Here is a 15,220-nt window from a genome sequence, read left to right as displayed (position 1 = left end):
CTACCATATGAGGAGTCTTTTATACTCCTCTCATCAGGTAGGCAAAGTGAGTGTGCAGGACCAGTTTCAATAATAGAAACTAAAACTCCAAACAGAAATCAAATACAATCCATCAGTCTTCTATTTTCTATACAAAATGTTGACAAACTACTCTTTGGTGTACAGATGGCTCCCTGGTATATTCTGTACACTAACCCAGAAATACTGTAGTCACTAGCTAGAATATTCTTTCATGTTTGGCCTAGGGTTAGACCCATGTTTATACTTCAGTCTTTAGGGATAAGCAGAGATGTAAAAGATCAGATTCAGATCAGATTAACCTTGTATTTACACAATGTGTATGTAGGTAGAGACTGAGAGATTGGGTGGGCTGGGGTGCAGGGTGGGAGGGAGCAGATAAAGAGAGAGAGAGACAAACAGATGGAGTCCCATAGTCATCTAAAAGATTCAGCTCCAAAAGAATATCACTGAACCCAATAAGCATAGGTTAGAAACAAAAGATAGATGCTTGGCTTTTTCTCTGACCTTATGTGGAAGCTGGACAATTGACACTTTAATTAAAGAAAAGTCTATTTTATCAAAGGTAAATCTTTTTTTTTAATGTTTTTATTTATTTCTAGGAGAGAGAGAGAGAGAGAGAGACAGCGTGAGCAGGGGAGGGTCAGAGAGAGAGGGAGTCACAGACTGAAACAGGCTCCAGGCTCCGAGCTGGCAGTCAGCACAGAGCCCCACGCGGGGCTCGAACCCACGAACCGCGAGATCATGACCCAAGCGAAAGTCGGATGCTTAACCGACTAAGCCACACAGGCGCCCCAAGGTAAATCTTTTTTTAAAGCTAATTTTATATTAAAAGCAATAAGTGGCCAATATAGCTATGCTATTAAGCTTACGTGAGGCAAGTAGTGACTTCTAAATTTAGTGCAGCAATAGGTTCATGTGCAAAACAGCTTCACAACTAGTCTCCGAAGCTTATAAATGTTTACCATTTGTATTTCCCTATGTCTGTGCCATTTTCAACTGGGAAACAAAGTGCAAGTCAGTAGCCCCTTGTGTTTCACTTTCTTTATCTTCATATAAGGGGATAAAAATAGTATCTTTCTCACCATGTTTTATGGAAATTTAATTACTTCATAAAATATTTAAAACGTTGTGCCCAACACAAAATATGTGCTTAAGAGTATTATATAAAATTGTTACTGTTAATAATAGTATACTATGTAATGCTGTGGAAAGTTCTACATTTTATTTCTTAACAATGCTTTAATGGTCAGGAGTTGTTTTTTATGTCTTTGTTCAGTTCTGTGTCCCATTTCTTCACAATTCTCTATCATTGTTCCATGGGTTTGATTGTTCATTTAATTAGCATATGTTTCAGCATTAATTGGCATAGGTATGTTCTTTTTTTATAGCCCCCAGGGTCTCTTTCAGGTTTTAAAAAAATGGGTCAGTCTACTTTTTTCCTTAGGTATAAGTTTTAATAGATGTGCATCCCACAGCTCCTGAAAAAAAATTTCATGACTTTAATATTTTTAAAATAAACTACAAATTCCACTACTGTAACACAATCATTTCCAAATTAAAATAGCCATAGCAAAAACCTTTGCATTGTACGTATTCTTTCCATGCACTGACAAAGGTTTTCAGTACCGCCCAATGTATTTTTAACTCCTTTGATACTTACACCACTTCAGACACTTATAGTAAGCCCTGAATATATGAAAAACTCAAAATAAATAATGAGTTTGTCTTTATTATCTCATCCTAGAGAGGAAACAAAATTTTGATGAGACAAGAACTCAATATTCATGGTTTTCAGTTAAGATAAAGTAAAAAACCACTTCCTATCAAAAATCACAAAGGACCTCCAAGATGACCTATAAATTAAGAAATTTTAGGGGCGCCTGGGTGGCTTAGTCGGTTAAGTAGCCGACTTCAGCTCAGGTCATGATCTCGTGGTCCCTGAGTCGGGCCATGAGTCAGGCTCTATACTGACAGCTCAGAGCCTGGAGCCTGCTTCAGATTCTGTCTCCTTCTCTCTCTGCCCCTCCCCTGCTTGTGCTCTCTCTCCCCCCCCCCAAAAAAAACCCCAAATATTTAAAAAATTAAAAACAAAAAGAAATTTCAAGACAGAAGGTACAGTCTGAGATCTGAGGTCTTAGAATAGCTTGTATTTTCCTGTTAAGACCATTTATATAAATGACTCCATGTCATGAAATAGTTAAAACACCTTCAACTCCAGTCAATAAGCAAACTTACCTACACCATCAGACTCACTCACTGCACTTCAAATTCTCTGGAACAAAAGTTTTATAAATTCTCAGACGCTGGGCTCTACAAATCTGTTATGCTTGGTTTCCAGCTGCGCCACACTGGTGCATGCTTTTCACAGTAAGATGTTATGCACAGCAAGAGAATTAGACAAAAGGGGTATTAATAATCAATAATGGCTCTAATTCAAGGATGTTCGGTTCTGCAAACACTAGAAACANGGATTTCTGTTTATTCTTAGCTTTTTAAAACCTTTGTTGGATGACAACTGAGTTTTTAATGACTAATTACCAGTTGATCAGAAGGTTCTAAACATTTAAAAGGGAGGCTTAAGCCGTAAACACTCTATTTGCAGCACTGAGTGTGCATTACATGGGAATATAAAAGGTGATAGGCATTCACATACCTTTAATACCAGGTTATATTAGATATACAAATACAAACCTTTTTTTATTCTTCACACATATGAAAGAATCTATACAGAGAGATAGAAAAAAAGGTAGTTTGTGGGGCACTTGGGTGGCTCAGCCAGTTTAACATCTGATTTCTGCTCAGGTCATGATCTCAACATTTGTGAGTTTGAGCACCCTGTCAGGCTCTGTGCTAATAGCTCAGAGTCTGGAGCCTGCTTCAGATTCTGTCTCCCTCTCTCACTGCTCCTCCCCTGCTCATACTTTCTCTCTCTCTCAAAACATGAACATTAAAAAATTTTAATAAAAAATAAAAATAGTAAAATGCTGGTTTTCCTCTCTGTAAAATATGTTAAAAAGTCAAAGATTTTAATTTAATACATTTTATGCTACAGATAACAAAAATAATATATCTAACATTTCAGAAGTTATAGAATGTAGGCTATTGTTACTAAGAAAATGACTACTGTTTGCTTTTTAAAATATATTGCTGAAAGAAATGAAGAAGAAAATCAGTGTACCTATGTACATATAGACGTGTGTATAAATATGCCCTTATATATATATGCATACGTAATAATACATATGTATCTACATTAAAGAAATTTCATCAACACTTATAATACGTTAATAAAAGAGATTATTTTTCCATGCTAAACTCTGCAATAACAGTATGAAAAACTGAACCAAAGTTTTAAAAACTTTACGTGTCAGGTAGGGAATAAGAAAACCAGAATTCAAGTCCTGAAAATGCAAATCAAACTTTATTTCTTTAGAGGAATGACAGGAAGACCTACTACTTTTAGTTAAGTCTGGAAGCTGGAGAGAATTCCAATCTTAGGGAATTCAACTGAAAATCTACTCAGTTTCTCCCTATAATGCCTTATCAAAATGGTGATCTAGTCTCTACCTAAATAAGTCCAGCCAAAGAAATCTCATTACTAATTATACAAAATCAAAAACCTAGCAGAGACTATAAGATATCTGGACTCCATGTATCTCTTAACTTTCAGAGGAAATGACTCTTCCTAGCAAAAAAGAGAAGGAACATGCCTTCTGAACCTAAATGCATTATGTTAAGCATCTTCTCAAATATACAAGTTTCTTTGAGAGCCTAGGGTTCATTTTAAAAATTCAAAGAGATTTTGCATTCTACTCCAAATGCACCCCTTTTTGTGATAGTATGTTTATCACCTCTATCAGAGTAAACTTAGTTTCTCAATTTCTAGAAATCTGTACTGAATTGAAGAGCAACAAAGAAACCAGCTTGGTTCAATATCTTATTTTTCCTTGATGTCATGGTGTTTTCAGAAATAGACTCACACAATAGCATGCATACAAAGGGCAAGTGTATCTGAATGAAGGAATCTTTCTATACTTATCTGCATGGATGGTCTATTTCAGAGTAGACATGGTGCGGGAAGCCAGAAAGCACTATCAAAAATAAAGTTTTAATCTGGTATTTCCATGCTGCTATTTGTGGAAATTTTAAATCATATTTGTGTTGGAGAGATCAAGTCGTTTTGTATCTTACGCAAGACTGAGATGTTTATATTTATCCTGTCCATCTTATATTAATTTTGAAAATTTCTTTTATGAAACAGGTACCTGATATTAATCTTTATTTTTTAACCATGAAAACTGTAATTTTCCTAATGCCAACGACCTAAGTTTCTCAAAGGATACATACACATATCCTCTTTTTACTTTAGACTTTATTTTCTTAGACTTTATTTTCTCTAAGGCAATCTTGTCATGAGATATTGAAATTAGTCTTACATTGCAGTTAACCCTTGTGTGTATTCAGCCTTGAAAATACATATGAAAATTGAGTCATGTCATGGGTCATTCTTTATCATTAAGGGAAGTACTGCCCTCATTCACCACATTAAAATTTTCAGTCTGTCATGTCATCTTTTTACCTATATGAAAAATTTTAAACATGCTATTTTTTATCCAGTTTCTAAAATTCTGAACAGACATTACCTTAAGCTAGGCTATATCTGTTTAATAAAGTAAACTTATAAATGTTTATCTCGTTGTGTATTCAAACACAATTTAAAAAATTAACATAGCATTTTACTATTCCTGAGAATTTAAAAATAAAAAACAAAAAAAAAACAAAAAGCAAAGTGACTTTGCGGTGAGCCATGTGTCCTGACAGTTTGCAGTTTTTCCCCAATCAGAACTTCACTCACATATACACACAAATTTGCTTTCCCAGAATATTTTCACTAATTATTTCAACACCAATTATTTGAAAATTAGCAAATATTCATAGGTATTATCATTAACACAGTTTTTAAAAGATAAATTAGCAGTATTCTTACTATTTAGATATTTATACAATTCTTAGCAAACTATCTGGATTAACCCTGGACTTTCAACTAATATTCTATTTTTTACTAAAAATTCTTTGTTTAATATTTCTGTACAGTGAGTCATCATTATTTTTTCCTTGACTGACTTTTTATGACGCAAAGATAAATTTGCCAAGCTGTAGGACTTCCACATTTTCTTCTATTACATGAGATTTTAGTCTCAAGGCAATTCTAGAACAGGCCCTTATAAATAATGGTTCAAACTTTTTACTTGCCATTTATGTGTTCTATTTATTGCAGCAGCTCTTGGCCAATATTTCTCTATTACTGGTTGCAGGAACGTTTTTTTTCTTTAAAAATGCACACAATTATTTTTTAAATGTAACTATAAGAATTCCAGTGTTCTGCAGTGTGATGCTACCTGATATCAAGAATTGGACTCATTTATAGCTTCACAAAAAATAGTCCAATTTTTAAATTAGTATCTAAATTGCCCTAGTATTTTTAAATCCGCGTAGAAGACTGCCATTGTCCTTTGCAAGTTGTTGTAAAATGCCTTCTCAGTCTCCTTTACCCCGCTTCCCTTATACTCCATTAAAGAACTGTGGTAGCAGGTTTATGACAATCTCCTCTGACATCATGCCTACAACATCATTTTATGTGTTTAAGCATTTAATTATCTTTAAATGAATACTTAGGAAATGACACATAGGTACTTTAAGATTACTCTCTAGCTCCACTGTCTGGTAAATACACAGTAATCTCTATATTAGAAGATAACTTGCATAGCAACTTTACACTGAAATATAGGATACATTGTTTGCAGTTTCAACTAACGCCTTCTCATTTCAAGATATGTCTCCACCAAACGTTTGGGGAAAAAGTTATTTATATACTGACCAAGCAGTATGCTTTGAATTTAACATGAATACAGAATATAGAAGCTTTCCAAAAATAAATCTTCTCTAATTTTATTATTTCTATTTCATTTTTAATTTAGTTTATGAAACATAGAACTTTCCTTTTTTATCTTAGTTTTTAGCCATTTACATTCTTTTATTTGGTCTTTACATTGATTTTACTATTACCAGAAACACTCTCTCTCTCCCTCTTTCTGTTACACACACACACACACACACACACTCACTCACACTCACACTCACACTCAGTTCTCAGAGGAATTAAAGTAAATCCTGCAGAGCTATCTGCATTAGCCTCATGTGGGGATGACTTAACCCTGGAAGGAAGCCACTCTTGCTATCTTCTTTATCCTTGAATTCTTAGGTGAGGTTAATAAGAAAACAAAACTAGTTTCCTGGTAAAGATGATTTCAAGGCTGTACTTAATATAGCTGTTTCTAATAACCAAAGCAAATATCAGACTTATTTGTGATTCCAAATAATGGAATCTTAAACATTCAGAATTACACTCAGATTTTATTCTGTAGTGATTACATCACATTCTGTAGATAGCTTCCCTCTTTAGATGTTCTACAGTGAGAGATATGCCTCCTCCAGGGGCATTAAAACAGTAAGTCCTCTAGACTGAAAGCTCATTTTTCAGGTCTAATTCCTCAGACAGCCATCTGTTAAATGCAAAGATTCATGATTTAATAGTCACTGTAGTACAGTCCCTCAAATCACCTCTTTGGAGTAAATTAATCTCTATTGCATTACTTAAGGAAAATTGTTTGAAGTTATTCCAATTCAACACTTTCTTACAGAGATGGTAAAAATGTATTTGTAGTAATAGGAAGTCTAGCAGTAAACAAATTACAGGAATTTATAGTAATGATAAAAGGTTCATTCTCCATTTTTATATATGAAGAACTAGCATAATATTAAATAATCATGTTACACTTCAACTATACATTACTCTTCTATAGTCTTCTACCTTAAACTTGGCAAATCCTTGAGTTTTATTAGTTTTATAGTCTTCAGAGCCTTAGATAACCTGTGGCACTTGCCCATGCAGATATGTCCATAGGCAGCATCCAGTAGCCAAAATTTATTTCATATTGGTAGATATTGGCATAAGGAAACACTGCTAGGTTCTTCTTGTCTTGAGCAACATAAAAGATCATCAGTCTTGATGGGAATTGCACCTGCTTCCTGTGATTCCATACTGTGTGTTTTACTAAATGCTTCGTGTGCTTGCTGGTGAAATTTTAAGTATTAAGCTACTGTTCAGAGAGCCTAACCAGGAAGTTATGGTGAGCTCAGGCTGCAATATTCAAAGGGGAAACAAAGTAAAGACATAGGATGGTTACTGTTTTGGACACACGATTTAATCTAATAAAGCTGATTTCTCTCTCTTAACATCCTGGTGGTCTGCACAAGGCAATTCAAGGGGACAAATAAGTAAACTATGATGAAAAAGTAAGGCCAACTCATTTAAAATATGCATGCTACCTTCTGATGTTGTCCTGAACTAACATAGTGAAGCCAAGAGATCTAGGGGGTCTTGAAAGTATGGAAAGGGTATCATTAGAAGCGGCTTCCAAGTATGACCTGAGTGTTATGAAAAAACAGTAATGAGGATGCTCAGAAGTTTGCAGAATAAACAATCAATTGAAGTCCCTCCAAAACAGTTTTATGAAACAAAACCAAAAGCATAAGAGGGAAGAATCCAGACTTCATCAGTATCATAATGATTATGGAATTCAGAGCAATGTAAGCCACCAGGCTGTGAGAGAAGAAAGAACAGTGAGTAGGTCTTTAATTACAATCTCTTCTAGGAAAAGATAGTTTGTATGTTAAATGGAATGGAATGTTGTTGTTGCTAAGAAAATGTATGATATAGATAGGAGGATCCAGAGACTGAAAACTCTGCATTTCACCATACCCACCAGAGTCATCATATTTTAAACCAACTGCAATGTGATTTAATGTTCTAGTTGAAAATTTCATTTCCAGTGTATAATTTCATTTTCCATTAAGCAGTAAGAAATATGATCACTCTCTGAATCACCAATGAATACCATGATGTCATCAGTTTTCCAAAATTATTAATAGAGTATCTACAGGAAACTGTTGTCTTGGTATGATAATGGCTTCAGGTTTATGATAGTTATTTATGAACAATTTTCACAAGACCATTTTCTACAGTGTCACCAACAAAGAAGAAGGATACTATTTAAGGTAATTACTAAACATATTGTAAAGTGCCAGAATTTATAAATGGAAAACAAAATAATAAGACAGGATAATAATTCTATCTATCTAAGATGTGCTATAAGGCCAAATATGCATTTGCCATAGTGAGCTAGCCATTCTTTTGGGGATACAAAAAACACACTCTCTTTGCTTGTATAGATCTGCTTCAACTTGGCAGTCAGATGATATTGGTTTCCCCATATTGCAAAGTCATATATTCTGATCATTTTTAAAGTTGAATTCTTGCATCTGTTTTTCTGTGCAAGTGTATATAAATTCACAGACTTCAATCAAAAATGAATATAAAGACACCTAGGATCTATCATTAATTTCCAGTGGGCTATACAACTAGCTAGACATCTTGGCTAACTTCCTTAATCTTAGCAATCTATACAATGAGTCAGTTAGAAGGATAAACTGATAATTCTGCATTGGTCAAATTTCAATTTGTTTTGTTCTGGGTTTTATTTTCTTATTTATATATTTTTTGTTTATTCTCATCTAGTAACCACATTCCTGTTTCTGATAATGTATCTTAACAAATCTTTGTTTTGTTTTGTTTTCCCTTGAAGGGGGGATCACCCATCTTCATTCTCTTCCATATGGTTGGGGAAAGGACAGAGATGATACGTGCCATCTCTCCATCCCTCAATTCTCACACGCCCATCAAGTACAGAGTTTATAACAGTCTTAATCCATTGCTATCAGTTTGTCAGCTAAAGCTGTGAGGTCAGGGAAGAGATGTAGCACAAATCAGTCCAGTAAAAGTGAAAATTGGGGCTTTTGCTGAAGCAGTTTATGTTGACATAGGCATGAGACCCAGGTGACCTTATCATACATTCATGGCAATAGTTGTCATGACCATAAAACACAACAAAGGAGGACAGAGCAGAACAATCAAGAGAAATAGCAGTACAATTGCAAATGATGCTGTCATTTGAAAACTTGTATTCACTTGTGCCTTAAACTAATGAACAATGTTTGTATATTTTACTTTGGAGATATAAATGTGAGTATTGATGGAACAAAAGTGCAATAAAAGAATTACACTTAAAAAATACAAAAGGTTACTGTTGAGAGAACAGATAGAAGGAAATGCAGTTTAATGACGAGAACCTGGATATTTGTATGGGAAAAGGTTAGTGGATATTGAAAGTGTGCTTTTGATGGCTTCTTTTATTCAGTGACTATTTATAGGTGAGGGAAATGAGGTTTTGAGAGTTAAACAATTTTGTAAGGCCCCAGAGTTGGTACTAGCAGAAGAAGAACTCCAACACTATTTTTGTTTCTCCAGACCACACTGTTTCTATAAGATAGAAGGCACAGCAGGAAAAGACTGGAGATTAGGAAGCCAGGAAATAGAGAAAATGCCCTATAATAGTGCATATTAGAAAATGATGAAAAGATACAATCACTAATTATGAAACATATGTGGCTTTAATTGCATTGAAAAGCAATTTAAGACTGTCTTTCAAAATATATTCAAAGAAACGTAACCTAATTTTGATTGCCTATTTTGTTCCTTAGTTCATTTAGATCAAAGGGATACTATAAAAATTAAGCCCATGTACTGTGTAATCCAAGCCAAAGATACTTATTTATGCACATCATTCTCCCAGTCCTCTCTTAGGTAACTATTACCTCCTGAGAGACCTAACTGAAGTTAAAGCCCTAGTAACTCCATGTATTGTATTGTATACTCATCCCCCAAGGTATAGATAATTTCACCAGGAATTGGTGCCTGCATTAAACGAAGCTTTAACTTGCCAACAAATGATAGTATGTCCAACCCAAATACATCACTGAAAATCAGAACAAGAAATATAAAAGTAATGCAGATATGAGTAAGGAAAGGGGAAACCAAGTGTATAATGTAAAACTATGACTAAAGCCATGCAAGCCAAAAGTAAGTTATGTTAAGGGTAAAAAAAGAAATGCTCTCTTCCACTTCATCTGAACCAGCTCATCAGTCAAAGATGGCAAAAGGCTTAGTAGAAGCAGTCATGAAGGCATATGTCTGGTAAGAATGTGCTGAATTCCTTTAGAGCAAGATGCCAGATTAAGGAAACCTATTGTTATCACTGCTATCTCTACCCTTGGATAAGCAGTTATTGGTGATTTGAGGGGACTTAGGTTCCATGAAGTTCTAACTTCAAACACATATCATAATGAAAGAGGTAATAAGACTATTAAATGGCTACATATTGAAGTGCCTGGGTGGCTCAGTTGATTGGGCATCCGACTTCTGCTCAGGTCATGATCTCACAGTTGGTGGGTTCGAGCCCTGTGTCTGGCTCTGTGCTGACAGCTAGCTCAGAGCCTGGAGCCTGCTTCGGATTCTGTGTCTCCCTCTCTCTCTCTGACCCTCCCTTGCTCTCTCTCTCTCTCTCTCTCTCAAATAAATACTAACATTAAAAAATGGCTACATATTTACTGAGAAAGTAAGTCCTGGATCAAATTTTCTATGAATACATTACAAACCTGCCAAAAACCTGCCACTTTTCATGATCAAGAGGAGGATGTCTCTTGTCACTTCTTTTCAACATCATACTGGAAATAACAAGGCAAGAAAAGGAAATAAAAGGTATAGATATTGGGAAAGGAAAATGTAAAACTGACTTTGTTTGTATGGCATAAGTGATTATAGCAAGATTTGCAGATACAAGGTGGCTACACAAAAGTTTACTAGCAACCAACATATGAAATTTGAAATTAAAAACACAAAACATTAACGTTCACTTTCAAAAAATTAAATGCTTAGGTATAAATCTAACAAAATAAGTATAAAATATATGGAGAAATAACAAAAAAATCTAATGATAGAAATGACAAAAACAAATAAATGATTCTGTGCTCATGGGTAGGAAGATACATTACTGCCAGTATGTCAGCTCTCAACTTGATGTATAGATTCAATGCAATCACAGTCCAAATCACCGAAGGTTATGTTGTGAATATCAACCAACTTGATTCTTAAGTTTATATAAATAGGGGAAATATGCAGAACAGCCAGCACACTATTGAAGAATAAAATTGTAGGGCTGACACCACTGGCTTCAAGACTTACTATAAGGTTCAATAAGCAAGAAAATGTAGTAATGGCAAAAATGAGTAGACAAATGGATCAAAAAGACAGAACTAAGAGTCCAGAAAAGACCCACATAAAAATAGTTAGCTAATCTTTGACATAGGAACAAAGATAAGAGAAAAGATGGTCTTTTCAATGCATGCTGCCAGAACAGCTAGAACACCTGCACGTCTACATGCCAAAAAGGAGGAGGAGGAGGAGGAGGAAGGGGAGGAGGAGGAGTAAAATAATATGGCCACAGACCTTATATTCTTCAAAAAAATTACCAAAATGGATTATAGACCTAAACATAAAATGCAAATCTTTGAAGCTCCTAGAAGATAACATAGGAGAAAATTCAGACGGTCTTGACTTTATCGATGACTTTTTAGATACGACACCAAAACCACTTGTAAAAAAGTAATTGATAAGCTGGACTTCATTAAAATTTACAATTTCTAAGCTGTGCCAGATCCTATGAAGGCAGGAAGAAGACAAGCCACATACTGTGAAAAAATATTTGCGACAAGCTATCTGACAAAGCATTGCTATCCAAAATATACAATGGACTTCCAGATTTAATAATAAGGAATGAACAAACTAATTTTAAAGTAGGCAAAAGTTCTTAACACATACTTCACCAGAGAAGATGTTAAAATGGCAAAGAAGCATATGAAAGAAACATCATATGTCATTAGGGAACAGCAAATTAAAACAACAGAGACACGACCACACAACTATTACAGTAGCAAAAATCCAAAACAGTGACAACACCAAACACTGGCAAGAATGTGGACCAACAGGAATTCTCATTAATTATTATTATTATTATTATTTTATATGTTTCCAGAGTTTATTGCATAGGATTTATAATCAAGCCTCTTTGAGAATTTTTCTATTGCCTATTTCTTCAGTGACACTTCCTGTCCAATATTCCAGGAAAGCTAAGAATTAAAAGCCTTGAAATTATAAATATATTTTTTCTTTTTAGTTGAAAGAAGGTTTATTTTTTTATTGTCTTAAATTTCTTAAAAAAGAATTTATTCTTTATCTCCAAATTTTTATTTAAATTTCAGTTAGGTAACATGCAGTATAATACTGGTTTCTGATATAGAACTTAGTGATTCATCACTTACATTCAGCACGCAGTGCTCATCACAAGTGCCCTCCTTAATACACATTACTGATTCAGCCCATCCCTGCACCCAACACCCCTCCAGAAGCCCTCAGTTTGTTTTCTATAGTTAAGAGTCTGTTTCTTGGCTTGCCTCTCTCTTTTTCCCATCTGTTTGTTTTGTTTCTTAAAGTCCACATATGAGTGAAATTATATGGTATTTGTCTTTCTCTGGCTGATTCACTTCACTTAGCATAATACTCGTGAGTTCCATCCACATCATTACAAATGGCAAGATTTTATTTTTAATGGCTAAGTAATATTCCATTATATATTTATAATGAATATATGTACAAATATATAAATACATCATATATAACAGATATTGTTAAAATTCCTATACTACCCAAAGCAATCTACACATTCAATGTGATCCATATCAAAATACCAACAACATTTTTCACAGAGCTATAAAAAACAATCTTAAAATTTGTATGGAACCACAAAAGACCCTGAATAGCCAAAGCAATCTTGAAAAAAAAAAAAAAACAAAAAAAAACAAAGCTGGAAGCATCACAATTACATACTTCAAGTTATATTACAAGTTGCAATATGCTACTAGCACAAAAACAGACACACGGATCAATGGAACAGAATAGAAAACCCAGAAACTCAACCCACAACCATACGGTCAATTAATCTTCAACAAAGCAATAAAGACTATCCAAAGGGGAAAAAGGCAATGTCTAACCAATAGTGTTGGGAAAACTGAACAGCTACATGCAAAAGAAGGAAACTGGCCCACCTTCTTACATCATACACAAAAAATAAATTCAAAATAGATTAAAGACCTAAATGTGAGATAGGAAATCATCAATATCCTAGAAGAATTCTCATTTATTATTGGTAGAAATACAAAATAGTACACTTACTTTTGAAAAAGACAGCTTAAGAGTTTCTTACAAAATTAAACAGTCTCTCACCATATGATCCAGCAATGGCTTTCCTTGATATTTACCCAAAGGAGTTCAAAACATAGTTGCACAGAAACCTGCATATGGATGTTTATAGGAGCTTTATTCATATTTGACCAAATATGAAATCAATAAAGATGTCCTTTAGTAAATAAATGCATAAATAACTGTGGCAAATCCAGTAATGGAATATTATTCCACACTACAAATAAATGAGCTATCAAACCATGAAAATACATGAAGGAATCTTAAGTGTATATTACTAAGTGAAATAAGTTAATCTGCAAATGCTATTATACTATATGATTCCAACCATATGACTTTCGGGATAAGACAAAACTATGGGGATGGTAAAAAGATCAGTGATTGTTAAAGGAGAGAGAAAAGGATAAATGGACTGAGCACAGAAGAGTTTTAGGGGAGGGCAGCTATTCTGTATAGTACTATAATGGTAGATATATGCCATTATACATTTGTCCAAATGTATAAAATGCACTATACTAAGAATGAACCCTAACATAAACTATGGACTTTTAGTGATCATGATGTGTCAGTTTAAGTTAATTAATTTTAACAAATTTATCACTCTGGTGACAGATGTTAATAGGAGAGGATATGGATTTGTGGAGGGAAAAGAAGGGCATATATGGCAAATCTGTATACCTTCCACTAAATTTTACTGTGAACCTGAGACTGCTTTAGAAAAATAGAGGCTGTTTAAAAAACTGTCATTCAAAAGGTACAAAATAAATAAAATTTCAGTTGGAAGGTAATTTTTTATTTTATTTGAATATGGATTCTTATTGATAATTACAACAGAGAATATAATTTATAATTTTTATAAAACCCATTTAAGCTACTATTTTTATTTCATTACCCAGTGTCACTTGCTGATGCCTCACATAGAAATTTGTTTCTAGGGGCGCCTGGGAGGCTTAGTCGGTTAAGCGTCCGACTTTCGCTTAGGTCATGATCTCACGGTTCATGGGTTCGAGCCCCGCGTTGGGCTCTGTGCTGACTGCCAGCTCAGAGCCTGGAGCCTGTTTCAGTCTGTGACTCCCTCTCTCTCTGACCCTCCCCTGCTCACGCTATCTCTCTCTCTCTCCTAGAAATAAATAAAACATAAAAAAAAAAAAAGAAAATTTGTTTCTAAATGTATTATCAGAAAATGCTAATCTCCTTAGAAACAGTGCTATGCTTCCTGGTGAGATCTGGTCTGATAAGACACCTTTTGAAATGGCTGCTAAGTTATAGTCCAACAGTAATGATATTACTCTTTCAGATTTTCGTCTGAAATATTTATCTATTTTATGTCCTTAGTTTACCAATTTAACAGGAAAAAAACGAAGGATTGAAAATTGGCACTTTTATTAACTTAGCATCCACTACTTTTACAATAGATCATATAAAATCTTAATTAGAAGCCTTTATGACAATATGAGAAATAACACTCTAGTTTACTATGAGACTCTCAACATAGAACAGAGTTTACTTTTACCCACATCTGAAACCATTAATATGTTATGGCTTCATCTCATCAAATTTATTTATTTCCAATGTCTCCAAATTAACTATACCAGTATAAAATATTGCTATCCTAGGGTTACAAGAAAGTTATGTAGTGTGACAAAAATTTTCAGTGGCCTCCATTCTTGCATTCTTTTTCAAGTGAACATTCTTGGACATTAAACCACTACCATAAAAATGAAGCTCATCATTTTCTTTTATATGTCCTTACGTAAAAGACCATTACGAACATGTCAGGTTAAGACACAAACATCTATGTGACATTAGTTTTCTAGTCTCTGTATAATATTCAGTGGACAGATGTCAATATATCATAATCACTGCCATCATTAATAATATACGTCAAGTAGGGATGATAAACCAGGTGAATCTGCCAAGTGAAAA

The 15,220-nt window shown here is 34.2% G+C and overlaps 1 long non-coding RNA gene across 1 annotated transcript in view; it reads right to left on the bottom strand.

Annotated features, from left to right (window-relative positions):
• Positions 1–2,301: 2,301 nt before the first annotated feature.
• Positions 2,302–15,220, bottom strand: part of LOC144225851 (uncharacterized) — a 120,466-nt gene continuing 107,547 nt past the window's right edge. Inside the window, exon 3 of the long non-coding RNA XR_013333431.1 lies at positions 2,302–2,379. This is a non-coding gene — a long non-coding RNA (uncharacterized LOC144225851). The remainder of the gene's footprint in view (positions 2,380–15,220) is intronic.

Source organism: Crocuta crocuta, unplaced genomic scaffold, assembly GCF_008692635.1.
Source record: "Crocuta crocuta isolate KB4526 unplaced genomic scaffold, BGI_CrCroc_1.0 scaffold1819, whole genome shotgun sequence".
NCBI lineage: Eukaryota > Metazoa > Chordata > Mammalia > Carnivora > Hyaenidae > Crocuta > Crocuta crocuta.
This window is presented reverse-complemented; position numbering and strand designations above follow the sequence as displayed.